This window comes from Prionailurus bengalensis, chromosome A2, assembly GCF_016509475.1.
Source record: "Prionailurus bengalensis isolate Pbe53 chromosome A2, Fcat_Pben_1.1_paternal_pri, whole genome shotgun sequence".
In the NCBI taxonomy this organism is placed as follows: Eukaryota; Metazoa; Chordata; class Mammalia; order Carnivora; family Felidae; genus Prionailurus; species Prionailurus bengalensis.
This window is the reverse complement of record NC_057348.1, coordinates 36,796,678-36,812,722: the sequence shown is the minus strand read 5'-3', so window position 1 is coordinate 36,812,722 and position 16,045 is coordinate 36,796,678. Positions and strand designations below refer to the sequence as shown.

The 16,045-nt window shown below is 42.0% G+C and overlaps 1 protein-coding gene across 4 annotated transcripts in view; it reads left to right on the top strand.

Annotated features, from left to right (window-relative positions):
- The window catches only part of FRMD4B (FERM domain containing 4B), a 324,025-nt gene that overhangs the window by 42,809 nt on the left and 265,171 nt on the right, over window positions 1-16,045 (top strand). The window contains exon 1 of one of the 4 annotated variants that reach the window (XM_043587913.1): window positions 12,337-12,543. The exons of 1 other annotated variant lie outside the window; for it this stretch is intronic. The gene's annotated coding sequence lies outside the window, so the exon portion shown is untranslated. Of the gene's footprint in view, window positions 1-12,336; window positions 12,544-12,787; window positions 12,939-13,318; window positions 13,445-16,045 lie in introns of those variants that run through there. 2 more of the 4 variants (XM_043587911.1, XM_043587912.1) reach the window with 2 other exon arrangements.

The window sequence follows — 16,045 nt, the reverse complement described above, 5'->3', positions numbered from 1 at the left end:
AGCAGCAGCTGTGGTTTATAACATAACAGCTCTGATGCCAGAGGGGAGAAAATGATTTGGTACACCAGTTCTGCTTAAAGACCACTTCTCTAGGAAGACCTGTCATTAGTTCAGCCCTTGACAGAGATACTGTCCATGTGAGGGGAGGCAACTTCTATCAAAAGGGGGGAAATTGAGAGATGAGGCAGAGATGCCTCTATCTACAAAAATTTGCAAATCCCCTTCCATACAGTTGGTGCTAGGAAGTGGCTGCCCAGCCATGGACTGTGTTTCCTAGCACTTATCCCCCCTACGTGGGGGTGGGGAGGTGGGAGGACATACCTGTGACTGGTCCTTGCTCATGTCGGGTGAGTAGAAATGCTGTATAAAAGCCAAGGCTCTGAAGAATTGCTTGGGTTTTCTCTGGGATTTCTTTAGGATGTAGTTAATGATGTGGACATTGGTTCTCAATCCTCAGTACACATTGGAATCACCTGGTAATCTTTTTTTAAGTATGAAATTTATTGTCAAATTGGTTTCCATACAACACCCAGTGCTCATCCCAACAGGTGCCCTCCTCAATACCCATCACCCACCCTCCCTTCCCTCCCACCCCCCCATCAACCCTCAATTTGTTCTCAGTTTTTAAGAGTCTCTTATGTTTGGCTCCCTCCCTCTCTAACCTTTTTTTTTTCCCTTCCCCTCCCCCATGGTCTTCTGTTAAGTTTCTCAGGATCCACATAAGAGTGAAACCATATGGTATCTGTCTTTCTCTGTATGACTTATTTCGCTTAGCATAACACTCTCCAGTTCCATCCATGTTGCTACAAAAGGCCATATTTCATTCTTTCTCATTGCCACGTAGTATTCCACTGTGTATATAAACCACAATTTCATCAGTCCATCAGTTGATGGACATTTAGGCTCTTTCCGTAATTTGGCTATTATTGAGAGTGCTGCTATAAACATTGGGGTACAAGTGCCCCTATGCATCAGCACTCCTGTCTCCCTTGGGTCAATTCCTAGCAGTGCTATTGCTAGGTCATAGGGTAGGTCTATTTTTAATTTTTTAAGAAACCTCCACACTGTTTTCCAGAGAGGCTGTACCAGTTTGCATTCCCACCAACAGCACAAGAGGGTTCCCGTTTCTCCACATCCTCGCCAGCATCTATAGTCTCCTGATTTGTTCACTTCAGCCACTCTGACTGGCGTGAGGTGGTATCTGAGTGTGGTTTTGATTTGCATTTCCCTGATGAGGAGCAACGTTGAGCATCTTTTCATGTGCCTGTTGGCCATCCGGATGTCTTTTTTAGAGAAATGTCTATTCATGTTTTCTGCCCATTTCTTCAATGGATTATTTGTTTTTTGGGTGTGGAGTTTGGTGAGCTCTTTATAGATTTTGGATACTAGCCCTTTGTCTGATATGTCATTTGCCAATCCTTTCCCATTCCGTTGGTTGGCTTTTAGTTTTGTTGATTGTTTCCTTTGCAGTGCAGAAGCTTTTTATCTTCATGAGGTCCCAATAGTTCTTTTTTGCTTTTAATTCCCTTGCCTTTGGGGGAATCACCTGGTAATCTTAACAAAACCAATTACAGGCCTAGTTTTAGACCATTGGTTCCTAACTAGGGGACCTTTTTGCCCTCCCACCCACAAGTGAGCATTTGGTAGTCTGAGGACATTTTTGGTTGTCACAACTTGGGTTGAGGAGTTCCTGGAATCTAGTAAGTCAAGGCCAGGGATGCTGCTGAACATTCTACAATGCACAAGACATCCTCTCCTAACAAAGCTTTGTCTGGTTCAAATTTTGTCAAGGCTAATAAAACCCTTTCCTAGTGGTTGGAGAGCCACAGGATAAGAGACCAGATTCAGGCTGAGTGCCAGAATTACTTCAGCAAAGGGGAGCTGCCTGTCAGTCTGGAACACCCACTGTGGAGAGTTACCTTAATGAAGAATAGAGCTTTCTTGTCTTAAACCATCAACCATTGAAACTTGGGGTCTCTTGGTGACAGTAGCTAGTGTTGCTGTACATAACAAAAGAGGAGAAATGTGCTAAAGACATTGTAATTATTTAGTTTATGCAATGGACAGATATCATATTACCGTCTGCCCAGGTAGAAATATTAAATTGTGGACCACTGTTTTGCTTAAAATTTACCAGTAATTCACAGCACAGATTTCCCTAATTAAAATCTCCCAGATTAGTATGCAGTGATTTTTTCTGGCATGGTAATGGAATATGGGTATTTGCTTCGTATCCCGGATGGCAGATATTTGGGTCTGACCTTTCTAAGTAGGTTAGGTTAGGTTTCAACTCAAAATTTGTTTTATTTAGTATTTCCTCTGTTTTAGTCAGTAAATGTTAAGTTAATCTTTCCCATCATCTTATTCGTTATTGTTTGTAATGAAGACAAGTTGGATTTGTGAGGCAAGAGAAGAAAAATTGTTACAGATGGCAGCTTTAGTAAATATTGTAAAAATGCCAATCTCTTGAATCTGTTTGACTATGCAAGTCACTGTGAATGTTTTGAAATCAGATAATATTGATACTCCTCAGGGATTTTGTTATTTCAGGAAATTTAGAAAAAAAGAGGCAATACTACTCTCAGTGTGAGGGGCTTCACTGGGGCCCATATCTGCTCTAGGAGTGACCCAGGGATAGATAATAAAACACTGAACCCTCTGGCCGTGTTGACTGATTGGTACCCAAGTTGGTCCAATTAGGGCCAATCTTGGGACCTGTTCAGGATCTGTCAGAAGAGGACATGTTTCTTTTTGTTGGTTTGGAGCTCTAAGGCTATCAGCCGTGAGCCGCGGGCAGCTTGCTTACTTAAGGATGAAGCCAGCACAAAGAAAAGCATAGGTAAAGATGAGGAAAATGAGAGGGGGTAGAGAGGACAGATAGATTGGGTTCTAAGGATATCATTTCATTTGAGTGTCTGGGCCAGGGTATCAAACTCCACCTCTAAGTCAATGGCACTTTCACTAACCCAAGCCAGTAAGTCTCCCTTTTTGCTTAAGCCAATTTGGGTTGAGTTTTTCTGTTGTTTATTTCTATCTACTTTCAAGTAGCATGGGTGGGATGTGTTAATTATATCTGACCCTTAGGAGCTTCCATCTTCATTTGTTTTGGTAAATTATATTATTACTACTGATTATTGGGCTCCTTTCCCAGTAATGAACTTGCTCCTCAGTTATTTCCATGAAACTGGCATTGCCTATCTTGTGAAAGGAGAATACTTCTCTAACTCATTGATGTCAAGTCTGGCCATGCCACTTGCTTTGGTTAGTAGGATGTGGGAAGAAATGACGGGTGTCATGTCCATGCAGAAGACTTAAGGGCTGTCACAAGGGTTTGCCAACCCCCCCCCCCTTTTTTTCTCTGCCAAGTGGCCATCAAATCCCAGGATGATACCTAGAACAGAGAAGATACTTGGAGCAGAGCCTGAGCTGACCCATGGCGGACAAGTAACATGAACAGGAAATACATTTATTTTATTGTAAACCACTGATATTTTGGATTTGTTGTTACTGAAACATAACCTAATAAAAGCTGACTAATATACTTACTATTTTTTAAATGCTTGCCAAAGTTTATAACTGAATAAAAATCTAGAGCACCTATAATGTTGTCATTTATATCCTGCAAGTTATGAAAAAAGAATTTGGGATGACTCTCTCTCTCTCTCTCTCTGTGTGTGTGTGTGTGTGTGTGTGTGTGTGTGTCTCCTTTTGGTGTTCATAGCCCTATTATATGCAGTGGTAATCAAGAACATGGGCTTTAGCTCTGTGATTTAATAACTGGTAAGTTCTTGGGCACCTGGCTGGCTCAGTTGGAAGAGTGTGTGACTCTTGATCTCAGGGTTGTGAGTTCAAGGCCCACAATGCATGTAGAGATTACTTAAATAAATAACACATAAAAAAAAGCTAGTAAGATCCTGAACTATTCTGAGACTAAATGTCCACCTTATAATAATAATATCTTCTCATAGGATTTTTGCACATACAGAGCTAAACACAGTGCGGAGTACGTAGTAAAACACTGAGTAAATAGTAACTCTTATTCTCATCATTCATTGTAGAAGACAGGGCCCCCGATGAATGCTTTTTTTCTAAGCTTATTTATTTATTTTGAGAGAGAGAGAGAGAGAGAGAGAGAGAGAGAGAAAGAGAGAGAGAGAGCAAGCTGGGGAGGGGCAAAGAGGAGAGAGAGAATCCCAAGCAGGATTTGCACTGTCAGCACAGAGCCCAAAACAGGGCTTGAACTCACGAACCAGGAGATCATGACCTGAGTCAAAATCAAGAGCCAGAGGCTTAACCCGCTGAGCCACCCAGGTGCTTCTTTTTGATGATTCCCTTGGGTGGGGTCCAAGGTAAACTTATTAGCCAGTATTAAACACCACTCCTTAACAGATGGCATTCTAGGGAGGCCCCCAAGACATTACTTTGAAACTTGCAGCCATGCCATTACAGGAAATCTTAAGTGGGGAGAATGCTTTAGAGAACGTTGGATGGGTGTTGAGGTAATATCCTGTGAAGTGGGATAGCCATTTATCCCCTGAATGTCTTTGTGCTCTGAATTTAAATGAAACAACCGCAGAGTTGGTCATTAAATGAGAACTGAGGACACCAGAATCTAGTGGGTGCCCTTGAACATTCTTCATTTACTAGTGGTATTTGGCAACTTTGTTTTGCTAGAGTGTAAAGATTACGTTGGTTGAACTCCTTTAATGTTCTTGTAAAAGAGGATGAGGAGTTTTATGACAGCAGTAATTCTTAGGGCAAATATCTCTGGGTAATGAAGAGTAGGTTTTTGAGTGATTTGGTGAAGTGTGTGTGTGTGTGTTTGACATAGAAAGTTCCAGAACATGAGACCTTATGAGGAAAGGGGAAACTGAGCTTAGGACCTATTTAGGAATTGTGGCTAGTTCCAGTGTCAGAGTAAATATATTTGATTAGTTAGCTAATTAATTAATTAATTAATTATTTCAGCAAATATTGCTCTCTCTGTGTTCAGGTATTGAGTCAGAGGCTAAGAATATAGAGACTCATTCATTCTGTTATTCATCAGCAAATACTTATGGAGCACCTGCAATGGTGCCAGGCACTGCGCTCGACACTTGGGGATACAATAGCAAGTGAGGTCAGGCAGTATCTGTGACCTCATGGAACTTAAAGTCTAAGAAGTAACAGAGGTGATGAAGTCATCACATAAATGTGAAGTCAGGTGAGGATAATCACAAGGAAGGAAAGTGAGAAGAACTGTGAAGATGTTTATCAAAGGGCATGCCATCCTGTCTGATGGTGTCAGAGATATGATATGGCCAGATGTGTGTTTCAAGTGAGTAGTCTGGTTTCAATGTCCAAATGGAGATGTGACAATGAAGGCAGAGAACCGGTTAGGGGGCCGCCGCAGAGGTCCCCAGTAAGAACTGTGGATGGCCCAGACCAGGGAGGTGATCATGGAGACAGAAGTGGACTGATATCAGAAACCTTCAGGAGGTAAACTGCATTGAACTTGGTGAAGAATTGAATGAGAAAGAAGAGGGAAGCGAGGTCGAGAGTAACGTCTGGGGTTTAAACTTCCCTCCCTGGCCTCTAGAACCTGATAAATGCACCATGAAAAACAATATGAAGTATATGCCCCAGCATAAGCAAAATTAGGGCAGAGTTAAATGGGGTGTGATAAAATGTCTCTGGCAGCCTCATGTTTCAAGATTAGAGTATAATGTGTTTGTTGCATAGTCCATGGCCAAAGTCAACACAAGCACCCGGATTGTAATGTACCACTTGAGGATGCAATTTGAATATTCCAGCCCCGGGTCTAACTGTGAAGTCAAGCTGTTGTGTGGTCCTGTAATATTCTCCATCCCATCCCACCCCTGAAAAAGCTCTGTGCTCTTTTCTTGTCAGAGCTGTTTGCAAAGCCTGAGGGATGTCACATAACAGCATGCTCTTCAAGGAATTAGCTTTGCAATTTAATGAAGAGAAACTTTTATGACTTCAGCTGGCTCAGTGTTTATAGTTTCTCAGACTATACTATAGTTAAAGCTTGGTTATAAAAGCATACACGTAGACTCATGTAAGTTATATAACTTATAACTCTACAATATATAACTTGTAACTCTTGTAAGAGTTAAAAGAGTAAACACTAGGCACTTGTTAGTATCACTTGTGAATTAGAAAACAGAAACTTATTAGAAAACTTAACAAATATTAACTAACTTGTTTATGGACTCTTGAGGACTCATTATTGTTCAATGCTTATATTTATACCCACAACTTGTTCCTTTGACAAATATTTATTGAGTATTTACTGAATGCTATGACTGTTTCAAGTAAACAATATAATAAATTTCTGGTCCTCACAGGGCTTATGCTCCATTTGGGAAGATAACAAAGCAAAAACAACTAATATAGTATATATACATATTTATAACATGAAGAATAAAACAGGGTGAGGAATGTGGTAAGGCACATTAGAAAAGCTGCTTGTTCAAGAAGTCCTTTGTGAAGGGAAGATATTTGAGCTGAGACAGGATTGATGACAAAGAATTTTGGGGGCAGAAAGCATTTGGGGTGGGGGAAGCAGCAAGTGCAAATGCCCCGAAGCAGGAAACGGCTTGGCACACTTAACAACAGGAAAGAGAAAGCCATGTGGCTGGAATGTCTGAACCTAGGAAAGAGGAGTCTCCTTGGGAGGCAAGAGATTAGAGGCTCTTTAGAGCCCCAGTGAAGAGTTTGGATTTTATTCTAAGTGCAATGGGACGCCATTGGAGGGTTTTAAAGCAGAAAAGTCATGTGATCTGAGTAGGAGTTAAGAAGATCCTTCTAGTTCCTGAGTGGCAGGTGAGTAAGGTAGGTACCCCAGAGTAGAAGGAAAGTCTGGTCGTTTGGGCCCTCATTTTAGAAGAGAGATAACAGAGAAATGGGTGAATTTTATATATCTCTTGGATGTGAGCTGACAGGGCTTGCTGGTGAACTACATACAGGAGATTAAAAACAAACAAACAAACAAAGAAACAAGGGCAACTTCTGGGTTTTTGATCAAAGCGATTAAATCATGAAGCCCTATACTGAGGATTCAACCCAGACCTCCTTAACATTCCAGCAATCTCTTTTGAAAGGCAAGTATCTAATTGCCTGTTCTGGTGAGGAATTCTTCCTTTTGAAGTGTAATCTTATTATTCTATCTCCAGGAAGCAGGAAGAAAGAGAGATTGATATTTATAGGGTGCATTTAAATTCAGGTTTGCCTGCTCCAGATGTCTGCTCCAAGCCTTCTGACTAGGTTAGTAATAGCTGTGGAGCACTCCCTCTGCCACTGATAGGGTCTGCCTTAGTGTCCAATTCCTTAGCTCTAAAGGAAGACAAAGAGGTTGACAGTTTTGGCCTGACTGGCCTTCTTGCGGCCCAGTGCTGACTTTCGTTTGCCGTCTACTTCCTGGATCTGGTGTCATGACTTGCCCAAGAAGACTTTGCATACATGCTTGGTAGCATGTGTTGACAGATTGGCTTCCAGAAGGGAATCTGGACTGTGTTCAGGGGCGTCTGACAGTCCCTAGAGCCCAGAGAATGACAGTCTGGCCCCTTTGTCTGTCTCCTTGCTTTCTGCAGTCAGAGGCCAGGCCCCAGCGCTCAGTGCTGCGGTGGAGCTGGGTCACCACTGTGGTTTGGACAGAGAGTGAGGTGGGGCGAGCTGTCCTCAGGCTGCTCCGGAGTTGGCTTTAGACAAGAGACTAAGGTCAGGCACGTGGTTGAAATCACACATGTGTTCCTGGCAGAGTTCGCATCAAGCTTTATGGAAATATTTTTTTATAACTTCATCTGTGCTTAACAATGATCAATTTCTTGGTTGGAGATGCAGGGAAGGTCCTTGGGATATATTCTCACTGAGGATGGAATTCTGAACTCTGACACTGAGTAGGTCAGCTTTACCCCTTCAAATTTTGTAAAGTCTCTTGTTTGGGCCTAGAGGAGAGTGTCAATCAGTCAGGATCCTGGCAGGAAACAAGATTCTCCTCTGATGGTTCAAATGTAAGAAATTAATGAAGGAATTACTCTCAGATGTGTGGGCAGGACTAAGGAAACAAATAGGATTGAGGTGCCAGGCTAGCAGCAGGGTAAGCTGTCACCAACCCCAGGGCGAAAAGGGACCAAGGGCAGAACTGTGGTTACCTGAGCCAGGTGGGACCAGAAACCATAGAGCAGGAGCCCCCAGTAGGGGATGGAGCCCCTGAGGGAGCAGTCACTGCAAGGGAAGTAGCCCAGACATGGGAGGGAACAAGAAAGAATTACCCACCCTCTCCTGTCATCTCCTGTCTGTCTGCCAGGAAATGGAGGCGGATGGATCATAAGGAGCAAACGAAGACCCACTAGCAAGAGACGAAATGTCATTCTTCACTCCAAATCATAAGATTGGCACTGTCTTTAAACACACGCACGCATGTAGGCAGGCACACCTCCTCCCAAAAAGGAAGTCCAACTTTCTATCTTCTCTTATTATTTGGAAATATGTATGTGTAAGACACAGTTATATTTTCAGTTATATATCTTCTAATTAAAAAAACAAAACAAAACAACTTCCTTGGGGCACCTGAGTGGCTCAGTCAGTTAAGTGTCTGACTTCGGCTCAGGTCATGGTCTCATGATTTGTGGGTTCGAGCCCCGCGTCGGGCTCTGTGCTGACAGCTCAGAGCCTGGAGCCTGCTTCAGATTCTGTGTCTCCCTCTCTCTCTGCCCCTCCCCTGCTTATGCTCTCTCTCTTTCAATAATAAGTAAATGTTAAAAATTTTTTTAAAACTTCCAGCAAACTACAATTTGCATATTTACTTGTAAATTGCTTGTTGTGCACAGTAGCATGGCAGGTAAGAGCTTGGGTTCTGTAGCTCAGGTTGCTGTGAGCATTACCTGAGCATCTACAAAGCCCTTAGAAATGTGCCTGACGCAAAGTAAGCAAATGGGTTATCTTGCAGTAGAAAACATGTCCCAAACACAAGCTTTAAGGGTGAGACAAAAGTATATAAGCAGAAGTTTAATGAGTATTTCTGTACCCCACCTTGCACACGTCGTTGGGGGTGTATGCTCTCCACCTTGGAGACCAGCAGTTAAGACTTAGTATTTGCTACCTAGCAGACTGTGCTACCTTGAGTAAATTCACCTCCTGCAACCTTACTGGCCTCATCTGTGAACTAATAGCAGTTAATAGTGCCTGCTTTATAGGGCTGTTGGAGGAGTAAGTGCAGTACATCCGGTCACTTAGCCCAGGCCCTGCCTTGCACATCATGAGTACTCAGTAAAATATTACATGTGATTATTGCTGTGAAAGTCATGGTCATTGTGTTTAAATCGGCAAAGAGGAAAAAATTCATCCTTAATCCTACAGATTCATATAAGATCACTGTAAGAAATATGTTGGCATATTTTTAGACCTTTTCATAAAGACTCCATATACATAGACATATTTTACCTAATTGAATCATTGTACATTCTTCTGTGGACCTATTTTTTTTTTAATTTTTTTTTAAACGTTTATTTATGTTTGAGACAGAAAGAGACAGAGCATGAACGGGGAAGGGGCAGAGAGAGAGGGAGACACAGAATCTTGGAAGCAGGCTCCAGGCTCTGAGCCATCAGTCCAGAGCCCGACGCGGGGCTCGAACCCACAGACCGCGAGATCGTGACCTGAGTTGAAGTCGGACGCTTAACCGACTGAGCCACCCAGGCGCCCCTCTGTGGACCTATTTTTAGTGGCTATGTAACATCTTATAGGCTCAGAGTAATTTATGCACCCAACCCTATTGTTGGTTATTTATGGTTTCTTTTTTCAATTTTCTTTTCTATTTTAAGCAACACTGTGATGAGTAATAGTTTTAACAGCTTTATTGGGATAGACAGTTGCCCCTTGATCAACGCATGTTTGAACTGCACAGGTCCACTTGTACGTGTATGTTTTATAATACAGTACTATAAATGCATTTTCTTTTCCTTAGGACTTTCTTAATATTTTCTTTTCTCTAGCTTGCTTTAATGTTAGAATACAGTATATAATTCATATAACGTACAAAATATGTGTTAATTAACTATTTATGTTATTGGTAAGACTTCCTTCCAATCAAACATAGGCTGTTAGGGGGGGCCTAGGTGGCTCGGTCGGTTAAGCATCCAACTTCAGCTTAGGTCATGATCTTTTGGCTCGTGGGTTCAAGCCCCTACATCGATTGGGCTCTGTGCTGACAGCTCAGAGCCTGGATCCTGCTTCAGATTGTCTCCCTGTCTGTCTGCCCCTCCCCCTGCTTGTGTTCTGTCTCTCTCTCAAAAAATAAACATTAATTTAAAAAAAACAACAACAGGGGCGCCTGGGTGGTGCAGTCGGTTAAGCATCCGACTTCAGCCAGGTCACGATCTCGCGGTCCGGGAGTTCGAGCCCCGCGTCGGGCTCTGAGCTGATGGCTCAGAGCCTGGAGCCTGTTTCCGATTCTGTGTCTCCCTCTCTCTCTGCCCCTCCCCCGTTCATGCTCTGTCTCTCTCTGTCCCAAACATAAATAAACGTTGAAAAAAAAAATTAAAACAACAACAACAACAACAACAAAAAAAGTAGGATTTTAGTAGTTGTGTTTTGGGAAAGTCAAAAATTGTACTTGAGGGGCACCTGGGAGGCTCAGTAGGATAGGCATTGGACTCTTGGTTTCAGTTCAGGTCATGATCTCACTGTTTGTGAGTTCGAGCCCCATGACAGCACGGAGCCTGCTTGAGATTCTCTCTCTGCCTCTCCCTTGCTCACGTGCATTTGCTCTTTCTTTCTATCTGTCTCATAATAAATAAATAAACTTAAAAAAATTGTACTTGGATTTTTAACCTCGAGAGTTTGGCACCCTCAACCCCTGCATTTTTCAAGGGTCAGCTATAATTTACATACCATAATATTCAACCATTCAAAGTGTGCAATTTAATGGTTTTCAGTGGATTCAGAGTTGGGTAACTGTCACCAAAATCTAATTTTAGGGTATTTTTGTCACTCCAAAAAGAAACCTATACCCATCATACTTCTCCCCCTCTCCACTCCTCCTCGACCCAGGCAGCCATTAATCTACTTCCTGTATCTCTAGGTTTGTCCAAATTCTGGACATTTCATACAAATGGCATCATATAATATGTTGTACTTTGAGACTGGCTTTATTCACTTAACATAATGATTTTGAGGTTCACCCATGTTGTAGCACTATCAGACCATCATTTCTTTTTATTGCTGAATATCCCATATTATGGACACATTTTATTCATCCATTTGTTAGTGATGGGTTAGTGATTCGGGCTGTTTTCATGATGCATGATGATCTTATAAATTAATCTTTGTACACATCTTAATTATTTCCTTTGAATACATGTCTAACTATGAAAATGCTGGTTCAAAGATTATGCACATAATTTCTAAACTTTCAAATATCCAACACTTCTGATCCAGTCTATCATTTGAGCACATTAATTACTTCTATTGTCCATTGAAGGGTCACTGCTCTTCATCTTTTGAACTACAAAGCTTTTCTTTTGTGTTCCTGTGACACCTGGAAGTATTTGCTACTCCTAATTCTCTACAGAACAATTCCTTGTGGATTCTATCCTCTTGGGTGCCTGAGACTCTCGTGGGCAGTGATATTCCTAAAGGGAGCTAATTGTATTTACTTGTATCAATCTTTATCCTTTTCTTTTTTTTTAATTTTTTTTAACATTTATTTATTGTTGAGAGACAGAGACAGAGCATGAGCAGGAGAGGGGCAGAGAGAGAGGGAGACACAGAATCTGAAGCAGGCTCCAGGCTCCGAGCTGTCAGCACAGAGCCCGATGTGGGGCCTGAACTCACAAGCTGTGAGATCATGACCTGAGCTGAAGTCAGATGCCCAACCAACCGACTGAGCCACCCAGGTGCCCCCATCTTTATCATTCTCAACTAGAAACTCCCGGTAGTGTGGCATTAGTGAAAATCAACAGAGACCCATCAGTGGCAGATAGCCTCTTTAAATTGTTTCGCTTCGCCCTATTTTTAAGTAACTTTCTGTCACTATGAACCTCTTGAAAGTGGTTAAAATCCAGAAAAATTCTTAAGTCAGTGGAATTGTGACCCAAGGTTTCACAGCACACAGGCAGCTGAGTATCGTTAAGCGCATCATCTTATTTCACCGGACTTTTCCCATCCTTTAAGAATTTGAAGATAAGTGAAAGTTTGTTTTCTACATACTGTGGTTTTTAATCCAGCATAGCTGTTAAACTCTTGGGGTGGCCACCTGGGTAAAATCTACTCACGGTTTTCCCTTATTATGTGAACGGATCCTGCAGCGAAGGCAGCTGGTGAATAAACACCAAGCTTAATCCTGGATAATGTTTACAAATAGAATGGTCTCTGCAGCAACCAACTAGCAGCAGATAAGAGAGCCACCTCATTTATAGCTGCGTTTAATCTTTCCAAAGCCAGAAACATATTTATTGAATGATGGTGAATAGAACAGCTTATTACGGCCTTCACCCCTGGAGTCTCGTTCTCCGCTGACCTTTCTGGTCACAGGCAACAAAGGTGATTAAGATACTTCGTTCTGGGGCGCCTGGGTGGCTCAGTCGGTTAAGCGTCCGACTTCAGCCCAGGTCACGATCTCGAGGTCCGTGAGTTCGAGCCCCGCATCGGGCTCTGGGCTGATGGCTCGGAGCCTGGAGCCTGCTTCTGATTCTGTGTCTCCCTCTCTCTCTGCCCCTCCCCCGTTCATGCTCTGTCTCTCTCTGTCTCAAAAATAAATAAACGTTTAAAAAAAAAAAAAAGATACTTCGTTCTTTGTACAAAGACCCATTGACGGCATTCCTCCAGGCTCCCGGATGTTCTTGTCGGGTTTACCTTCATCTTTACCCCACTGCCTCTTGGAAACAGCCCCACGTGTGTATGAAACTGCTGGCCTAGAAGAGAAGAAAGTGTAGCAGGTACTAATAAGTGTTTGACTTCTCTTACGTGTCACTTAGGACAGGCATTTTTATACAGGCTATCTAATCTCCACCTCACAACCCCCGCCCCACGCAGCAGGTGCTGTTATACCCATTCTAAAAATGAGAAAGTTGAGGCACATCTGCTCCCTGTCTCTTGGCTGCTGAAGTGTGAAAAAGTTCTAATTCAGTACAGACTTCCTATGATTTCGGCATAGGAAGTGTATTCATTTCTAAGAGTAAATAAAGGTGACCTGATTTGCTAAATTCTTTCCTGTCAGAGATAGTGCCTGCCTTGGTGGCCAAAGCCTTTTAAAATAAATGCTGCAATGTTATATTTGCCAGGATGAGGTGTTCAGAGATAATGCCTCTCAAAAAAAAAAAAATGGGGAAGTCCTATGATCAAGAAATTTGAGAACTTTGAGGTTCAACTAAATGACACAAGATTCTTAATTGCCGACCTTCTCAGAGACTCGAATATAGCACGTGCATTGTGAGTCACCAAGGTGGGTAGAAGATACTTTTTTGTGGGACACCAATTAGCATTTTATTTAAAATTTTTTTAAATGTTTTTATTTATTTTTAAGAGAGAGACAGACAGAGCATGAGCAGGGGAGGGGCAGAGAGGGAGGGAGACACAGAATCTGAGCTGTCAGCCCAGAGCCTGATGCGGGGCTCAAACCCGTGAACCATAAGATCATGAGGCCATCTGAAGTCAGATGCCTAACCAACTGAGCCACCCAGGTGCCCCACCAATTAACATTTTAAAGAGCTGGTTTTTGTGACGCACACAGGGTCAGAATGAACTTAATAGCCATTCCTTTTGGGTTAATTTTTTAATAGAGGCAAAGCACACAAAGGTATTTAGTGAAAAAAAAAATATTTCTCACTTTAACCTTTGCTTCTGAGATTCTCTTGAGAGACAGCCATTGATTTCAAGTCTGAGATATTCTATGCATGTGCGACCATGTTTGTATGTATGTATGTGCATGTATGTCTGTGTATGTTTCAATTTTGAGCACTCTATATACATTTTTCTGTGCTGTGTTTATTTTAAAATGTTTATTTTCTGAGAGACAGACCCTGAGCAGGGGAGGGGCAGAGAGAGAGGGGATCAGAGGATCCAAAGTGGACTCTGCACTGACGACAGTGAGCCTGATGCGGGACTCGAACTCACCAACCATAGATCATGACCTGAGCCAAAGTCAGACGCTCAACACTGAGCCACCCAGGTGCCCCTGCACCTTGTTTTTTTTTTTAATTTAATATATATTAGAAGTCATTCCATATCAGTACATATAACACTGTGTCATTTGTTTTAATATCCACATAGTATTCTATTATATGGATGTGCCCTAATTCCTTTAACCAGTACCCTTACTGATGGACGTGTAGAATATCATATTTCTAATTTTTCCTACTGGAAACTGCTGCAGTGCGTGCCCTTGTACATATGTCTTTGTCACCATGGTGCTTCTTGTATCAGCCTTTGATAAAAGCCAAGGGAATAAGAATGTAAAATAGTAACAATAATAATAATAACAAATGACTCTGTGAAGTCAAAATGCCACATGTTTTCAGTCTTTTGATCGTCTGGCTTGATCCAGAAGTGTTTAGAGAATTTAGAGTTCTGGAGACTGTAGGTCCAAGCCCTAAAAGAACATGTTGTCTGAAGTTGTTTAAAATAGAAGAAACAAAAGATAGATGACGTTTTGAGAGAGAAGAAAAATTCAGGTTTTTGAAAAATTATTTCTCTTAGACAATGAAGAGGTTGGGAGTTAATAATTGTATGTGTGTTCCTGCTCATGGCAAAATGAAACTTGAAGCACGAAACATCTAAGAACAGGGATTTCCTACATGCATAACCTTTGATTTTTGATTCAAACCTTACAGCAGACTGCTTTAGTGACATTGGTTCAGAAGCATGAGTTTTGCTTCCTCACTATCTTGTACTGGATTTCATTTCTGCCAAAGAGCATTTACCTCTCAGTCCTTAAGCCTTGTTTTTCCTCTTGAACATATTTCTCCCTTTTCTTTTTTGTGTACTGAATAGAAAAAAAAAAAAAAAAAAACCAACATAACAGAGAGTAACTTCATGTAACAACAAATAAAATATTTCTTCTTAAAATGATGTGGAGTCTAGTTGGAATTATGCTATAGGATTTGATGCAAGTCCGTCTATGTTTTGTTAAACGGCTTTATTGATCATGCCCTCCATATTTTTTTAATCAGCTTGAGCAACAGGGTTCAATCTTAGAGCATGCTGGGCAAATTGCCTTGAGGCCAAATTGCTATTGGGACATCAGGTAATTTAAATATATTTCACATCAGCTGGTCCTCCTTTCGGAGAGCACCAGTATGCTGTAGCCCCTAGTCATCACAAAGTGCCATCACTGGAGGTTAGGCACTCTGTGTGTGGTATCTGATCATTTATACAATATGTTCAGCATCATATGATCCTCTATTAATAGGTGGATCCTGCTGTTATCCCCATTTTATCGATAAAGAAACCAAGGGACAGGATAAAAGTAACTCCTTCTGCACCGTCCAGCTGGGATCTTATCGAGCTAGAATTTGAACCCATTGTTATAAAAATCTTGCCCAAATTAGAGATGGCCTGAATCTTTAGGTCTTACTTGGATTCTTTGAAGGCTGAAGAAATGTAATCAACTGTAAGAGAAGAGGTTTTATCCCTCCGCCCGTCTAGTTATACCAAGCCGTGTGGATGGTCCCCAGTGCTCACAGCCCTGTGCGCAGAGCAATTTGTTCTCCTACATCTAAGCAGGCCTGGCTCCAGAGTTGGCCCAGCTCTCTGGGTCAGAGGTTGGAGCAAGCCCAATGACACAGGTAACTCTTTCAAGGAAGGAGATGCCCTGACCCTTTTGTTAACTCCCCTGGGACAGAAGTCATCACTTGCAGTGATGTGCAGTCAAACTTCAAGTCAGTTAGATGGGCAGGCCCCTCACCATGCTCTAATAGAAACAGTCCCCAGAATTTTCCCTGGAGAAGTTTTACAAACATTAGCTGTTCCCTCTCTGTGTTCTCCTTTGTTGGAAATGGTTAGAACACTAGAACCCAGCGTAACAGTAAGTTTCCGGATTTCCCCT